The sequence below is a fragment of the Loxodonta africana genome, chromosome 24, assembly GCF_030014295.1.
Source record: "Loxodonta africana isolate mLoxAfr1 chromosome 24, mLoxAfr1.hap2, whole genome shotgun sequence".
NCBI classification, from domain to species: Eukaryota; Metazoa; Chordata; class Mammalia; order Proboscidea; family Elephantidae; genus Loxodonta; species Loxodonta africana.
The window spans coordinates 40,152,622-40,168,321 of record NC_087365.1 but is presented as its reverse complement, the minus strand read 5'-3'; the positions used below and the strand labels follow the sequence as shown (position 1 = coordinate 40,168,321).

The following is a 15,700-nucleotide window of genomic DNA, read 5'->3' as shown; positions in this document are numbered from 1 at the left end:
TTCCATTGCGCGTGGAGTCGCCAGGAGTCAGGGGCCAGCTTGAAGGCAGCTAGTAATGACAAACACATCAGGCTCTCTATCTCTATCCCTGTATCTATCTACATCTACATGTATCCGTATTGGGGTGGTCATCCCTATTTGCCTGGGACTGATGGGTTTCCTGGGATGCTAGACTTTCAGTGCTGAATCGGACAGTTCTGGGCAAATTGTGACAGTTGGTCACTCCCATACTCATTCCTTTAGTCTCACAACTCTTGGAAGACAGGCAAAGAGAGTGAAGCCATATGCCTGAGATCACAAAGCTAGTGACTAGGTAAGCCTGGATCTGAATCCCAGAAGTTTGGCTTCTCAGTCTGAGCTCCCACCGCCCCCCCCCCCCTTTGCTGCCTGGTCTCTACTCTAGGACCCTGGAGGGGACACTTGTGTGGTGAGCAGGTTTTCTGAACCAAGAACCAGGATGATGTGGTTGGATATGTCAGTGGGTTTTAGGATCACATGTTTACGATGGGCCCTATCCCTGACACCCTGGTCTAGCTGGTCCACAGGGAGGACAGCAATGAAGGAGCCAGTCTCTGCTTGTGGCGTGCAGTGTCTAGAGTGTGTGGGGCTCTGACGTTTGTCTGAGAACACAGGAACAGCCTTTGAGGTCCTTACCCAAACTCCCAGGCTAGTGAGGACCAGAGGGAGGTCAGGGAGGGCTTCCTGGAGGGTGGGACATATATGTGGGACCTGCAAACCCCAGAGGGCTCAGAGAGCTGGGGAGGTGAGAGCAGCCCAGGACACTTTTCAAAGGGGATCCACAGCCCAGTCTTTCGCAGGCACTTGGTGAGTGCTGATGAGGCAGGAGGGGCTGAGTAGTGCCCCTAGGCAGGAACCCCTTCGGCTTGTTTGCCAGCCTGGGTTGCGAGACAGCCCAGTTGTCCCAGAGGCAGGCTCCTTTCAGAGGAGGGTTCTAATCTGGATCCTGTGAGTTAAAATCTGCTGCTCAAAGGCCACGTGGGAGGAAAACTGAGCTTGAAATCTCTATCCTGTGGAGTGTGCTGACAGAGCCCTTCAGTGCAAAATATTTTCTGGTTATCAGGTTCACTTGCAACACTGGATTGAGGCTCTGGTACTGGGAAAACAAGAGGACGGTGTATGTGTGGGCACCCTGTTTCCATGGACAGGGCCTTTGAAAGCCTGTGTGTGTGTGTCTGTGTGTGTGTGTGTGTGTGTAGGTGAGGAGCTGGACTGGCTCTCATTTCCCCCTGGTGCACAACCCAGCCAGGAGCAGGGAATCTTTAGCTCGTTCTCTTCTGGCCCCACCCCAAGCCCAGGTATGGGGCCTGGTCAGTCTGGGCTGGAAGCCCAGACTGACCAGGAGACTTCTGACTCCTGCCTTCTCATCTTAGCTCCCTGGAAGCCCTGGCTGCCTGGCCCGTTCTAAGCCCTGCCTAGACCCCTCAACTCTCCCTGTGATGGTGGGTCCTCGCTGAGTTTGGTAATACACACCTGGAGGCTTGAGAAGCTATGCAGTAACGTCCCGGAGCTGGCTGATGGGAATGCAGAGGTCTCGGGTGGCAGAGAGAGGCTGCCGGCAATAAGTATGAATCCCCTCAAGGACCAGGGGGTGGAGATGCAGAGTAAAATGTGGTTGAGGAGGAAGGAGGGGAGGGATCCAGAAGGAACCTAGGGCTGATGTGTCTCACTGCTTCTCTCTCCTACTTGAGGCAGCCACTCAACGCATCCAAAGCACATTGCTGTGTGCCTGTCCTGTGCTAGGCTTATGACATGGTACCTATAACCATGGAGCTGATGTTCCCACGCAGGAAACAGACATGGACCAAGGAGATAAATGAGATACTGGGATAATGACGACAGGGGGTCTGGGAAGGCCTCTCTTGGGGAGGGGACGAGTAAGTGGAGCCTGAAGGATGGAAGGGGCCAGCCAGCGAGGAGCTGGGGAGTATTCTGGGAGGAGGGAACAGCATGCGCAGAGCCCTGAGCTGGGGAGGCTGAGCAGAGTGAGTGACATGTGGCCTGAGATGGGGCGGAGATGCAGGCCAAGACCAGGTCCTTTGGGGCCCCATGGGCTGCAATGAGCAGATGGGTGAATGGATTCTTTTCTAGAACAGGTCTGCATGTCTTTTGTTGGAGCTTAGTGTGAGCTTCCAACGGTAGGTGCCCAATCAATGACTATTGGAGAATGAGCAGAGACATCATGGGGGAACCCAGGGACTGTGGGGATGTCAAAATGGCCATCTTAGTGGACAGCAGCAGATCCTTTGGGTGACCGAGGCAGCCCTTGCACCAGCTCAGTCTCCTGGGACTGCCCCTGCTGTCCATCTACCTCATGTCTCCTGACTTGTCGTGATCGCTTTGGTGGAGCTGCCCAGGGAGCCTGCCTGTGGGACTGGCACAGGGGATGTTAAGTGAACAGAGGCCCTCTTAGTTTTTTCATGTCATTAATTGGTGATCGTCAGACTCTGAAATAGCGTTTTCCCTCTCCCATCTCTTATTTCATTATCCTCAGTTCAATACACATCAGAGCTGCGAGAGGCAGCCTGCTTGGCTATACTAGGAAGTATTTAAAGGAGATGGGGATGTATGGGTAGTTAAAAATGCAGTCTTCTATTCTGCCCTAATTATGTATCAAATTATGTTACAATTATTCCCAAATATAAACTTGCTGAGAACTTCAAAAGGGGAGGTTCTGGGAGCATCAGGAGAAAAGGGAAATAGGGTAGGTGGGAGCGAAAGCCCTTGGTGGGACGTGGTCTGAACCCAGGCAGTGTATGTGAGTGTGTTTGTCTGTGTGTGTGTGCCTGTGTCTTTCTCTCTTGTCTGTGTGCATCTCTCTTTCTCCCGTCTGTGTCTGTGTCTCTGTGTCTGTCTGTCTGTCTTCCTCTCTCCCTCTTGTCTGTGTCTGTGTGTCTGTCTTTCTTGTCCGTGTCTGTGTGTCTTTCTCTCTTGTCTGTATCTGTCTTTTTCTCTTTTCTGTATCTATAGGTATCTGTATCTGTCATGTCTTTGTATCTCTGTCTGAATGTCTGTCTGTGTCTGTGTATCATCAGCTCCCCTGACCCCCTGTGCCCATATTAGGTGTCCCTGGCTCAGGCCTTGGCAGCCAGGAGTGAGCAGAAGTCTTGTCCAGCCCCTGTGCTAAGTCGTGTGCTGACACTCTACCATTCCCCAGCTGTGTGATTTAGGAGAAGTCGTAACCTCTCTGAGCCTCAGTTTCCTCCTCTGTAAAGTAGGGGTGATAACAGCAGCTACCTTCTATGGCGTTGGCACATACGAAGCTCTCTGTCAATGGGATAAGCCATCATCGTTACTGTCATTAGTTAACCAGTTAGGTCCCTCACTGTCATCAGATTCCCCAAGGGGTGGAAACTTCAGGCTGCCCTCCCCCTTTGGCTCTCACTTCTTCTGTCTATCTGGGCAGGCTGGGCTGAGCTCAGGTGCCAGCCCTAGGTCTGCCTTCCAAGACCCAGCAAATACTTACAGAGCCTCCACTTTGCGTGAGCACTCTGCAGACATCTCTTATGCAGTGCCCACCAATCGTGGGAGGAAGGGATGGACCTGGCCAAGATGTCTCAGCCAAAATGTGGCACAACGTGGTCTACCGAACCCACATGCCCCAGGAGGTGGGAGAGAGACCGTTGGTCTCAGACAGTCCAGCAGGTTTTCCCTTAGTTGTTTTCATCCATTTGTTTCATGCTGTTAGCCAGCCTCTTCTGCAGCTCTTAGTAAGGGTCTTGATTAATCTTGATTAATAACTTATTAATAATTATTAATCATCATGAAGCTACTGTTGTTTCAGGGCTCCAGGTTTGGCTGCTTCCATTCTTCTTCATGCTTGCTGCCCATAGCCCCTCAGATTCCAGGCCTGGGGATGCTGGTGGGGGCTGCTCTTCTCAGAGGAGCCCTCTCTCCTCTGTCTGGTTATTGGGCAGGTGGGGCTGTCCAGGGCCATCAGGCATTTTCTGCTTAGACCCCAAAGCATGATGGGACTTCAATGGTGGCATGTGAATAGGGTGGAGGGAATGGAAGGGTGCCTGGAAGGGGCCCAGGAGCCTGGCCCTGACAAGTATACAAGAGGTCTTGGCAGGCCTGGTGTGAACCAAGCTGGCAGCCATCTTTGTGGCTGGGCAAATAGGGCAGCCTTGTGGTAGACAGAATTTCTAAACAGAGATGGCATGCCTACCCAGGCAGATGGCCATGGGAGGAGTTTGTCTTTGGTCTGGGCCAGGAACCTAGCCAGTGGTTGAGGGTAAGGGTGCAGGCTCTGGTCCATGGCGGATGGTGGTTGTTGTTGTTAGGTGCTGAAGAGTCGGCCCTCAACTCATGGCGACCCCATGCATAATGTGGGAACCTGGGTCTCCCACACTGAAGGCGAGAATTCTACCACTGAAACACAACTGGCCCCTCTGGGGAGGGTAAAACTTGGGTATTACAGTAGGCTTTGTGGCAAAGACATCTGGGGATCACTGATATCCACCTCTTTTGCTTACATTCTACTGACAAGAACTAGTCACATAGCCCCAGCCAGAGTCAAGGTCGCTGGGAATGCAGTGAAGCTCTGTTCTCACTGCCACTTGTATCTAACTGGTTCTTGGCAATGGGATGTAAAGAGAAGGAAAGGACGTTGCTTCTGGCCTGAGGTAGTTAAGGAGGCATGTGTCCTCTCCACACTTCCTTCCGTTCTTATCTTCTGACTGAATGGAGAGGACTCTGAGGGTGAAGCCTTGACAGAAAAAGAGCCTGGGTCCTGGGGTCCTTGCTTGGAGGATAACTACCCTGGAGAGCTGCCTGGGGGAGTCTGTTATATGAAGGAGAAGTAAAGTTCATTGCGTTAATGGAATCCAGACTTTCTGGAGCCATTGGGGCTGGATGAACCCCCGAAACTACTGCCCTGAGATAATATATATTTTTAAAATATTTATTGTGCTTTGAGAGTTTACAAATAAGTCAGTCTCTCATACAAAAATTTATATACACCTTGCTATATACTCCTAGTTGCTCTCGCCCTAATGAGACAGCACACTCCTTCCCTCCACTCTCTTTTTTCATGTCCATTCAGCCAGCTTCTGACCCCAGCTGCCCTCTCATCTCCCTTCCAGACAGAAGCTGCCCACATAGTCTCATGTGTCTACTTGATCCAAGAAGCTCACTCCTCACCAGTTATCATTTTCTATCCCATAGCCCAGTCCAATCCCTGTCTGAAGAATTGGCTTTGGGAATGGTCCCTGTCTTGGGCTAATGGAAGGTCTGGGGACCATGTCCACTGGGGTCCTTCTAGTTTCAGTCAGACCATTAAGTCTGGTCTTTTTATGAGAATTTGGGGTCTGCATCCTGCTGCTCTCCTACTCCCTCAGGGATTCTCTGTCATGTTCCCTGTCAGGGCAGTCATTGGTTGTAGCCAGGCACCATCTAGTTCTTCTGGTCTTTGGCTGATGTAGTCTGTGGTTTATGTGGCCCTTTCTGTCTCTTGGACTCATAATTACCATGTGTCTTCGGTGTTCTTTATTCTCCTTTGCTCTAGGTGGGTTGAGACCAATTGGTGAATCTTAGATGGTCACTTGCTAGCATTTAAGACCCCAGATGCCACTCTCCAAAGTGGGATGCAGAATGTTTTCTTAATAGATTTTATTATGCCAATTGACTTAGATGTCCCCTGAGACTATGGTCCCCAAACCCCTGCCCCTGCTATGCTGGCCTTCAAAGCATTCAGTTTATTCAGGAAACTTCTTTGCTTTTGGTTTAGTCCAGTTGTGCTGACCTCTCCTGTATTGTGTGTTGTCTTTCCCTTCACCTAAAACAGTTCTTGTCTACTATCTAATTAGTGAACACCTCTATCTCTCCCTCCCTCCCTCCCCACTCTTGTAAACATTAAAGAATATTTCTTCTCTGTTTAAGCTGTTTCTCGAGTTCTTGCAATAGTGGTCGTGAGATAATTTTTAAACAGTAAACCAAAACTATTCCCTGAAGTCTTCTTTGAACCAAAAAAAAAAAAAAGTTTATTGTAGTAAGTGGAGTACGTCTGCCTTGAGCATTGTGCTCTTTTACAGAATTATCTATGTGAGATCAAATTGACAACAGCAAATGGAAAGGTTAGATGAGATGCTTAGGGAGCAGGGAGTTTAAATCAATTACGGTAGAACAATCTGGAGAAGGATGGTGAGACTGCACAACTTAAAGAATACAATCAATGTCACTGAGTTGTACACATGGACATTGTTGACATGGTGTTGATGTGGTGTATGTTCATATTTTCACCGAAAAAAAAAGTCCATTGTTTTAAGCCACTGACATTCTGGGATTGCTGCAGCAGTTTAGAGTACCTGAGTAATAGAGTTAGAGCTTGATTTGACCTCAGCATCTGGGTATAGGGAGAGTGGAAGATGGATATGTCATGGGGCCTGCCCAGTGGACTGGGCCTGTCCCTCACACACTGCCTCTGGTACCCAATGCACTGGAAATTTGGGTGTTGAAAATGTGGGTGCAGAGAAGAGGGAGCGGGGAAGGCCAGGTTTTGCCCTGGCCCTGATACTTCCTGATTTTGTAGTATCGGGCACACCCTGCAACCTCATGGAGCTCAGCTTCCTCATTTTTAAAGTGGGCTGTGTCTTGGTGAGGACCACATGAGCCATGGGAAGGGGTCTAGTCCAGTGCATGGCGCTTGGGATAAAGGGCACGCTTGGTAAATACGTATGCTCTTCTCTTCCTCTGGTGACACCACGTTGAGTGATCATCTATTTCCCAAACAGGAAACTTCTTCCCCATGAGATCTGCCTTCTAAGCACCTCCTGGGTTCTTCAAGAGAAGATTGAATCATCAAACCTGACCTTGGAGCCTCTTTGATTTGCAAAGATTGCTTGTTTCCATTTTAAAGAAAGTGTTTCTAATTAAGGTGACCAAAACCCACACGCTATATTTGGATGCAACTTCCTATTTATTTTTTGGATAACTTGAGCTAATTAGATGTAAGAACCATTCTTGGGATAATTATATAATTCATATGCAATTTTCAAAATAGACCTGTGATATTATTTGTGCTGTTGCTTTACTGTAAAACTAGTCAACAGCATCAACACTGGACTTTGGTGAATATGCTTCAAGGAAAGGAAGCCCAGTGGTTCCAGGGCTTGGGCATGGCTCTCCAGGGCATAGGCTCATGTGTGGAGGCCCATCCTCCCCAGAGGCACCCCAGGAGGTGCCAGCTGACACCAGCATGCCCCCTGGCACTGGATTGCAGTTTCAGGATGATTCATATATTGGCTTTCCAGATGGCTCAGGTCTGATGTCATTTATAAGTACCAGGTCTGCAGAAGTCCGCTTGTGGGGTGCTTTTAGGGGAAAAGGGGGGAGGTCTTCAGAGATGCCCATAGGTCTTATCTTGAGTGGTGGTTTTTTTTTTTTTTTTGATCTGGATTTGTTTTTATTGTGGTAAATACAGATGTAACAAATCATTTGCCATTTATCATTCTTCATGTGTACCATTCAGTGACATTAGTTATGTTTATTATGTTGTTCAGCTATTACCATTATCTGTTCTGGGTGGTGTTTTGACTAGTGATCTGGATAAGGGCTCTAGAGGAGGTTGATCACACTGGTAGGTGACATGAAACTGGGGTGGATAGTAAATGAGTTGGAAGACACAGTTAGGACCCCACAACCTCTTGACAGGCTGGAGGTGTGTTCAAACCTAACAGAAAATTTAACAGTTGTGTCTAGAAAATCACTCCTTAAGTGGGGGAAGATGAGACTTAGCAACAGTGTTATCAGTCAGGATCCATTCAGGAAGCAGAAACCACACCAGGTATTTTAACAGAAAGAATTTAGTATGAAGAATAGTTAACCAGCCATCAGAAAACTGTAAAGGCAAAAAGTGAACACTAAGGTATAGTGGAGAGAGCACTGCAGGGGTCAGCCACCATCCTTAGGGCTGAGGGAACAAAGGGAAGAGGCTGGGAGTGTTAAAACTTAGAAGGTGGGAGGAGGAGCCTCAAGGAGCTTGGAGGAGAAAGTGTCAGCTGGCAGACTCTGGTGTCTCTGAGGGGGCGTGGTAGGCTGGTTCTGCAAGTGTGGAAGAAGCTGCAGACTAGATTCTGCTGCTGTTACTGAGATGAAATGCTGCTGTCGGGGCAAAGGAGCGTGTTGGGGGATGCTACCCAGAACAAGAACACAAACATGAATAGAGAAGAAACATGAAGGAGCATGCCCATTCTTCCTCCTCTAGCTCTTCAGTCTCCCTCTAGGGCCTCTATTGCCAGAGCCTAATATGGAGCTTTCAGGCTGTCTTAGTCATCTAGTGCTGCTGTAACAAACAGAAAGACCACAAGCGGATGGCTTTAACAAACAGAAGTTTATTCTCTTACTACCTAGTAGGCTAGAAGTCCAAATTCAGGGCGCCAGCTCCAGGGGAGGGCTTTCTCTATTAGCTCTGGAGACAGGTCCTTATCATCAATTTTTCCCTGGACTAGGAACTTCTCTGTGCAGGAACCCTGGGTCCGAAGGATGTGCTCCGCTCCTGGCTCTTGTTTCTTTGGTGATATGAGGTCCCCCAACTCTCTGCTGGCTTCTCTTTCCTTTTATCTTGTAAGATAAAAGGTGGGCAGGCCACGCCCCAGGGAAACTCCCTTTGCATTGAATCAGGGATGTAATTTTAGTAAGGGTGTTACAATCCCACCCTAATCCTCTTTAATATAATTTAGTCTTGCCTCATTAACCACAGGCAGAGATTGGGATTTACGACACGTAGGAAAATTACAATCACAAAATGGAGGACAACCACAGGTCCAGCATTACAAAGCAGACTCTAGAAGGGTGCATCTGAAACTGAGAGACAATAGCATAACTGACATAATATGAATTAACAGAAACTTAATAGCGTTACTGTTACATGCTGTAGTGCAGTGAATTACTGTTAATATGGCCCTTCCAGCCATAGTCTTTGTGACTCCCACACGATGATTGGGTGGGACCATGCAAATAAGATATATGGAACTCTAAAGAGGTGTGGTGGCTGGTGTTGTGTGTCCGCTTGGCAAGGCCGTAATTCCCGGTATTGTGTGACTGTCCTCCACTTTGTGATCTGATGTAATTATCCTCCATTTTATGTATTGTAAATCCTAACCTCTGTATGTTAATGAGCCAGGATTAGTGTGGGGTGTATCTTGAGTCATAGCTTTGCAGGACAGTGTGACCCAAGCCCTACACTTACTCAAGTCATGCCTTTCCTTGGGGTATGGCCTGTATCCAATGTATATATGTAGCTGCTCTAGCAAGGCTCTCTTTCTTTCTCTCTCTACATCTGGATCCTCCATCTGGCTTGTCATTGCGTGATCTCTGGTTCTTGAGACTTGAGCCAGTGGCCTGCTGTCTGACCTGTTGATTTTGGAATTCACCAGCTTCCGCAGTTCTGTGGGCCAGCAGCCTATTGTTTGACTTGATTCACCAGGTTCACAGCCTTGTGAGCCAGCAGCCTGTCATCTGGCCTGCCAATTTGGGTTTGTTGGCTCCTGCGGCCATGTGAGTCAGGAGAAGCCTATGCCTGACCAACGGAGTTGGGACTTGCGAGCCTCCACAACTGTGTGAGCCATTTCCTGGATATGGTTCGTGAGGTCTGTGAGATGTTGCAGTGAATTATGGACCCCAAAGACAGGAGGGAGAGTACTGAGGAGAGGAGGAAGAGTTGATGTTAGAGATGGTGGAGTGGTACATCAATTTGGAAAAGTTGGACATTTGGGACACCTATAACCTCCATCTCATAGGAACTAGCTTTGTGCTGATCCTTACAAAAGAAATTATTCATTTAAATGCATTATAAGAAGTATAGAGCCTAGTTTGAGGGAGGTGATATACCCATTGCCATCAAGTCTATTCCAAGTCATAGTAACCCTATAGAACAGAGTAGAACTGCTCCATAGGGTTTCCAAGGCTGTAATCTTTATGGAAGCAGACTGCCACATCCTTCTCCTACAGAACAGCTGGTGGGTTCAAACTGCCAACATTTTGGTTAGCAGCTGAGCACTTTAACCACTGCACCTCCAGGGCTCCTTGAGGGAGGTGATAGTCACATTTTATGCTGAATTGGTCAGATCCATTGTGTTCAGGAGTGCATACTTCTCTTTAAACAGCATCTAGGCCTCCTGGAGCCCACCTAGAGGAGAGAGCCTAGCCTGGGGAGGGGACTCAGAACCACAACAATATCAGGGATACCCTAGCGGAGCTAGAGCAGACAGAGGAAGTGGGTGCCATCTTTACATCCTGAGCTGCAGATGTGAGATGGAGAAGATTTGATGTGGATGTTTCCAGGTGGGTAAAGCCAATAGAAGGGGACTCCAGGAAGGCAGGGTCCAGCTTGGGATAAAGAGGACTTTTTGTATTTCTTAAAAAAGAAAAATAAAACCTTCTCCCCTGCCCTCTGGTTGTAGAAGCGATAGCTGCTTATTGCAGAGAACTTGGAAAATACAGGTTACTCAGAGGTCCGCTGGGGTACAGGGAGAGAGGCACTGTCCTTCGGAGTTCTAGATGAAATGAACCAGAACCCTCCATTCCACAAGTGGAGGGCTTTCAAAGCCCTTCCCTGGAGTTCCTTGCGTTCACGGGTGGTTTATATTCTCCTAGCCTCACTCTAGTCCATGTGCTTATCAAGGTGTTTCTCCAAGGCCAGTTTCTTTCCTAAAGGGAATTTTGGCATTAACTCTTAAGATAATTACATTTTTTCCACCTTGTTGCATACAGAAAATTTTAAAGATGCAAATAAAAATCATTTGTAATTATACCTCCCAAAGTTGAGCACAGTTAACATTTGGTCTTTTTTTTTTCTTGCTAATATATTCCCTTTTTAAGATAACTGGGATCATAGTGAGTATACAGATTGTATCTTGCTTTTTTTTCCCTTCACTTAACACACAAGCATTTTCCAAAGGCATCATGTGTTTTTAAAAATACCTTTTTATAATAAAAAAAAATTATAATAGTGGCCTAATATTCAGTTTTCAGGCTGTACCACAACTTATTAGTGGACATTTTGTTTGTTGTTGGATATTTTGCTTGTAAGGGATTTTTTTCTTGTATAACTAGCCTTCTCGTTGATACACTTTGAAACTACATCTTTGTACACATCTTTGATAATTTCCTGAGCATAGAATTCCAGACAAGGATGATTGGTTCAACTGATATATTTAAAAAAAAAAACTTATTATGAAAAATTTCAAATATACACAAGACAATAAAGCATAGTATAATGAAGCCCCCTGTATATCACCCAACTTCAACAATTACCAGCATTCTGATAATCTGGTTTTATCTACCCCTCCCATTTTTTGTGGTTGAAATGTTTTAAGGCAAGTCTCTCACATTGTACCATTTCCCCTACAGTGCCACCAGTGCTCCAGAATACCACTAAAAACCAAACCCGTTGCCATCAAATCAATTCTGACTCATAGCGACCCTATAGGGCAGAGTAGAACTGCCACATAGAGTTTCCAAGGGGTGCCTGGTGAATTCGAACTGCCGACCTTTTGGTTAGCAGATGTAGCTCTTAACCACTACACCACCAGGGCTTCCAGAATGCCACTAGCATACCTAAAATATTGACAATAATTCCTAAACAACATCTAATACCTGGCCATGTTCAATTTTCTCCAATTATTTCAAAAACATTTTTTCACAGCTGGCTTTTTTGAATCAGGATCTAAACAAGTCTGCATTTTGCATTTGGTTGCTACATTTTCTAAGCCGCTTTTCATCTAGACCGCTCCTTCCTTTTGAAACCACGATCTTTGTGTATTGAAGCATCTGATGTAAAAAATTTTCAAGTTCTTGATACATACTTAAAAAGCAATTTCCAGAAGAGTTGCAGCAAGTTGGTTCTCCACCATCAATGTAGGAAAGTACATGTCTCTTCATTCTCAGCACTGAATATCATTAAAATTAAAAAAAAAAAAAATCAATTTGATAGGTGAAAAATGACATCTTACTGTGGCTTTAACTTGCATTTCTATGATTATGGGCATAATTGAACATTTTTTCCATATGTATATTAGCTGTTTATATTTCTTGAATTATCTGCTTTGACCTTTGCCCCTTTTAAGAAGTGGTATTGATTATCATGCTTGAGTGTATAACATAGAGAAATTCAAAATTTTTATGCAGTCACATTCATTATCTTTTCCTTTGTGAATTCTTCCATTGTTTTTATGCTTAGAAAATCTTTTCCCTGCTTCGAAATGCCATTTACTGACTTTTTTTTTTTTTTTCCAGTTTTCTTATTTTTTACTGAACTTGCAAATCCACTGGCAACCTCACATAGTTGGACCATTGATTTAAGACCATGAATTGAATAATTCTTCATTTCTTTGCTAGTTTGTGGTATGTCTTTCTCATACTCTAATTTCATATATCCACCACCTGTCAGTTTGTTGTACTGTGGTGGCTTTTGTGTTGCTATGATGCTGTAAGCTGCTGTGCCACTGGTATTTCTAATACCAGAAGGGCCACCCATGGTAGACAGCTTTCATCAGCACTTCCAGACTAAGAGACACTAGGAAGAAAGGCCTGGCTATCTCCTTCTGAAAATTAGCCAATGAAAACTCAGTGGATCACAGGAGAATATTATATGATACAGGGCTGGAAGATGAGCCCCTAGGTTGGAAGGCACTCAAAATACACAGTGTCCACAACAATGGATTTGAGCATACCAGTAATTGTGAAGATGGCACAGGACTGGGCAGTGTTTTGTTCTATTGTACATGGGATAACTGTGAGTTAGAGCCAACTTGAAAGCAACCAACAACAACGATTTTACATCTATATACATTGGTTTGTAAAAGAAGAGCTTGCTTACTGACTAGATTTCCAGAGCCATGAGCTGTGGTGAGTACCTCATTGTGGGCAGTATGCAAACAGGAACTAGCCAAGTATCAGATCAGGCTAGGGTCTTCTGTCCCTGGCATTTGGGAGTTTCTGATTTCCCTGTCATGGAAGACCTCTGCAGCCCCTATCAGCTCTGGGAGGTGATGACTGCCATTTCTTCCCTTTCCTTGCTCTTCCTGCCTCCAGCATGAACCCTCAGACTTTTTCTGTCAGTGCTCATGACAGGAGTGTGGAGACCAGATTTCACCAGAAAGGCTGAGCATGAAGGACCCAAAGGCCTCTCGGTTGGGCTGCCTGCCTCAGTGGACCCCATGGCGACAGGGCTCTGGGCTTGGCTCTGAGGAGAAGTAAGGCTTATTTAGTTTTCCAGATAGTCTTTATCCTCACAAAATTTCTCACAATTTATAATTATAAACAAGTTTTTTGTTTGCCTCTCCACTAGACCGTAAGCCCTGAGGACAGAAGACTTGTCTGCCATGCTCACTACCATACCCCAGTGCCTGGCTGGTGCTGGGCTCCCAGGAGTTGAAAGAAAGAACGGACAAATGGCCCTTCAGAACTGGTGGGTCAGGGCTACGGTGCCCTTTTAAGTTGAGTAAATAGCAGAGACTGTTCTCTGACTAGAACTAATGTTTTTTGGGGGACAAAAGGACAGAATATCTGAAATTGAGGCCCATCCTGGAAAATCTGGTACAGCTGGTCACCACTGGATGGCCGAGCCTCCTGACTCTCAAGTCTGCTGGGAGCTGGGGGAGTCACCCATTTTGACTGTCAGCTGACATCTGACCTCTAGAGCTGATTATTTCTCCCCTCCATGAGCACATTCCCAACAAAATGGGGTCGAGAGATATTTGCATCCAAACCACCAAGCTCTTTAAATGCTGGGGCCGGGAGGCCCGCATGGGTTTATTAGATTATCATTGCGGAAGTTAATAAAGAATTAATTTCTCTTCATGTGACATCCAAAGGCAGTTATTTCAGGAGCCTGTCCATTTGCACAAAGCCAAGTATTTGTCAAGTGTCAGAGGCAATTCCCAGGTCCCAGCCCCCCCTCAATAATTCTGGATTAGGGACAGCCTGAAATGACATTACACAAATTTTCCTTCAAGATGCATTGAGCTCTGGGGAGCACTCAGGAATTTCAGGTTCCTGAAGGTTATACCGTCAGCAAAAGGGTGGTGGGGTGGGGGGGAGGGGGGTGCTGGAGCAACTGCAGCTTTCCAGATGGGCCAGCTTGGGTGGGGGTGAGAAGCTGGAGAGGGAGGGCGAAGAAGCCACGATGGCCATTAGTCTGTGGGGGACCTCTTGCCTTCTGAAAACAACTTACTTACTGTCATTTGTATCGCAAACCTTATTCCTAGCTTGATGGTATTTTCATGTTCTTTGCTCAGGCCCAGGGAGGGGCCGTGGCCTGACCGGGACTGCAGGACTGGCTCACGTCACCTTGTGGCAATATATTAGGGAAGGTCAAGGCACCATCAATACCTGTCTTGGAGTTAAGTGCTGGGAAGTGGAGTCACTGCAGGGGCGGCCTTACTAAAAGACCCTGAAAGCTAGTCACCAAACAGCCAGGCGACCCTCTGAGCTGGCGGAGGGAAGTCTCTGGGGCTGAGTTGGTGGGAGGGTGGCCAAGCCTGGGCCATGCCGGCCTCCTGGAGTGACATCAGGAGGCTGGTGTGGAGCCCGCCCAGCCCTTGTGCCAGAGCGCCAGACATGGGCATTTGGCCACCTCCTAGGCACCTCCCTCTGAATGTCCTCATCTTTGTTATAATAGAAATACCACAAGTGGGTGACTTTAATAAACAGAAATTTATTTTGTTATAGTTTAGGAGGCTAAAAGTCCAAATTCAGGGCATTGGCTCTAGGGGAAGACTCTTTCTGCCTGCTCTGGGGGAATATCCTTGTCTCAGATTCTTCTTGGCGTTCCTTAGAGAAGTCCATGTGGCATCTATCTTTCCCCATTCGTGCTTGCTTCTCTCTGTGCCTAATCTGCTCTTTTTATATCTCAAAAGTGATTGGCTTAAGGCATATGAGCTCATTAGCATAACACTGATACGATCTCATTAACGTAACAAAGAAAACCTTATTCCCAAATGGGATTACTTCCACAGTATGTCGTTGCTCTTGTTGGATGCCGTCCAGTCAGTTCCGACTCATAGTAACCCTATGTACAAGAGGACGAAACACTGCCCAGTCCTACACCATCCTCACGATTGTTGCTCTGTTTGAGCCCTTTGTTGCAGACACTGTGTAATCCATCTGTCATGGATTAAATTATGTCCCCCCCAAAATGTATCAATTTGCCTGAGCCATGATTCCCAGTATTGTGTGGTTGTCCTCCATTTTGTGATTGTAATTTTATGTTAAAGAGAATTAGGATGGGATTGTAACACCTTTACTAAGGTCACATCCCTGATCCAAAGTAGAGGGAGTTTCTCTGGGGTGTGGCTTACACCACCTTTTAACTTAAAAAAGACAAAAGGAAAAGGAAGCAAGTAGAGAGTTGGGACCTCATACCGCCAAGAAAGCAGTGCAGGGAGCAGAGCATGTCCTTTGGGGTCCCTGCACAGAGAAGCTCCGAGTTTGGGGGAAGATTGATGAGAAGGCCAACAAAGAGAAGGCCTTCTCCTGGAGATGACGCCCTGAATTTGGACTTTTAGCTTACTTTACTGTGAGGAAATACATTTCTCTTTGTTAAAGCCATCCACTAGTGGTATTTCTGTTATAGTGGCACTAGGTGAAGAAGACACCATCTGTTGAGGGTCTTCCTTTCTTTTGCTGACCCTTTAATTTACCAAGCACGACGTCCTTCTTCAGGGACTGGTCCCTCCTAATA

General features: G+C 46.5%; 1 long non-coding RNA gene across 1 annotated transcript in view; it reads left to right on the top strand.

The window, feature by feature from the left end:
* LOC135228611 (uncharacterized) overlaps positions 1–14,018 on the top strand; it is a 49,381-nt gene extending 35,363 nt beyond the window's left edge. Inside the window, exons 3-5 of the long non-coding RNA XR_010319281.1 lie at positions 12,253–12,360; positions 13,051–13,211; positions 13,307–14,018. This is a non-coding gene — a long non-coding RNA (uncharacterized LOC135228611). The remainder of the gene's footprint in view (positions 1–12,252; positions 12,361–13,050; positions 13,212–13,306) is intronic.
* Positions 14,019–15,700: the final 1,682 nt, after the last annotated feature.